This window comes from Blennius ocellaris, assembly GCF_963422515.1.
Source record: "Blennius ocellaris genome assembly, chromosome: 19".
Taxonomy (NCBI): domain Eukaryota; kingdom Metazoa; phylum Chordata; class Actinopteri; order Blenniiformes; family Blenniidae; genus Blennius; species Blennius ocellaris.
This window is the reverse complement of record NC_137668.1, coordinates 2618870-2621246: the sequence shown is the minus strand read 5'-3', so window position 1 is coordinate 2621246 and position 2377 is coordinate 2618870.

The window sequence follows — 2377 nt, the reverse complement described above, 5'->3', positions numbered from 1 at the left end:
TAGATCACCATGTTGGATGACGTTTGTTACTTGATTGTGTTGTTTTAATGAATAATTTCTGAATTATTTATGAATTAATGCATTTTTGTTAATAAACACCTGTTGGCTGAATTGATCGATTCCTGGTAATCATTGTGTATTTATTGTTGACAATTCACTGGTTTGTAACAGTCTGTGCTCGGATCTCACACCTTCCTTGTTATTTAATATTGTTATATTTACACAGAAATATTAACGTACTTAAATAAACAAGATAAACCTTTTTGCAAACAAGACTGATATTTGGGATTAGCTATTTCCAGTTTAGGTGCTCCAATTCATTATTATTTGATAAATAATCAATTTATTCAAATTAATAATTTTTATTAATAAATACATTATTTTAATAGTTTATTAACTTTTGAGTAGTTACTCAATTTCTCTTGGTGTTGTTAATGAGTAAATGACTGTTTACTTCAATTAATAATTTAAATTTTTCATAAATTACTTACAGTAATCTTAATGCTAATATCCAACCATAAATCCCAACAATTTGATGAGAAAGAGACAGAAATGTGGCCATGGCGACGAGAGGCTTTTTTTTTTTGATAAGCCGGCAGTTTCTCCCACTCTAACGAAAATCTCTCCACTGCAGATTTCAATACACACCATGTTAAACTCAAAAAACGGGTAAAAACTATCAAACTTGAAGGTTTATGGTTTAAAATTGGTAATAGATAGAAAAAAGCAGTGTACACATCTGAATAGAGGACAAAAGCAGCAATGTCTTACAAGTCTGTAGCTGAAGATATGGTGACGTAACGTGTCATTGAAAAGGGAGGTTTTTTGTGAGGATTTTCCTCGGTTACCATCCGCTTTGAGTGGGAAATATTTTTTGTTTTAAAAGGTTTTTTCAGAAACCAATAGCGTTAGCCCTTATCTGAATAGAAGCACGCTATTCCAGAATTTTCCACAAGGTTTGATGTGCTATTTGTGTATCGACTCCAAACGGTGTGGGACTAGTCACGTGCCGAAATATCAGTGGCCGAAATTTTATTTGTGAAAAATTCTTCAATTCCTCAGTAAGAGGTCTACAGAGGGGATCCAGGGCCCCACAACTCTCCTCTCAGCTCTCCTCTCAACTCTCCTCACAGCTATCCTCAGCCCTTCTCACAGCTCTCCTCTCAGCTCTCCTCTCAGCTCTTCTCACAGCTCTCCTCTCAGCTCTTCTCACAGCTCTCCTCACAGCTATCCTCAGCCCTTCTCACAGCTCTCCTCACAGCTATCCTCAGCCCTTCTCACAGCTCTCCTCTCAGCTCTTCTCACAGCTCTCCTCACAGCTATCCTCAGCCCTTCTCACAGCCCTTCTCACAGCTCTCCTCTCAGCTCTTCTCACAGCTCTCCTCACAGCTATCCTCAGCCCTTCTCACAGCTCTCCTCTCAGCTCTTCTCACAGCTCTCCTCACAGCTATCCTCAGCCCTTCTCACAGCTCTCCTCTCAGCTCTTCTCACAGCTCTCCTCACAGCTATCCTCAGCCCTTCTCACAGCCCTTCTCACAGCTCTCCTCTCAGCTCTTCTCACAGCTCTCCTCACAGCTATCCTCAGCCCTTCTCACAGCCCTTCTCACAGCTCTCCTCTCAGCTCTCCTCTCAGCTCTTCTCACAGCTCTCCTCTCAACTCTTCTCACAGCTCTCCTCACAGCTATCCTCAGCCCTTCTCACAGCTCTCCTCACAGCTATCCTCAGCCCTTCTCACAGCTCTCCTCTCAGCTCTTCTCACAGCTCTCCTCACAGCTATCCTCAGCCCTTCTCACAGCCCTTCTCACAGCTCTCCTCTCAGCTCTCCTCACAGCTATCCTCAGCCCTTCTCACAGCTCTCCTCTCAGCTCTTCTCACAGCCCTCCTCACAGCTATCCTCAGCCCTTCTCACAGCTCTCCTCTCAGCTCTTCTCACAGCTCTCCTCACAGCTCTCCTCAGCTCTTCTCACCGCTATCGTCAGCTCTTCTCTCAGCTCTCCTCACAGCACTTCTCAGCTGTCCTCAGCTCTCCTCACCTCTCCTCACAGCTCTTGTCAGCTCTCCTCTCGGCTCTCCTCACAGCTCTCCCTCTCAGCTCTACAGCATGTCTCTCTCCAGTCTCTCTCTTGCTCTCTCCAGTTGCTCTCTCTCCAGTCGCTCTCTTTCGTCGCACTCTCACCAGTCTCTCTGTTGCTCTCTCCAGTCTCTCTCTCTCTCTCTCTCTCTCTCTCTCTCTCTCCAACCTGTCTCTCTCTCTAGTCTGTCTCTCTCTCTCTCTCTCTAGTCTGTTTCTCTCTCTCTCCAGCCTGTCTCTCTCTCACTCTCTCTAGTCTGTATCTGATTCTCTCTCCCTTGTCTCGTGCTCTCTCTAGTCTGTCTC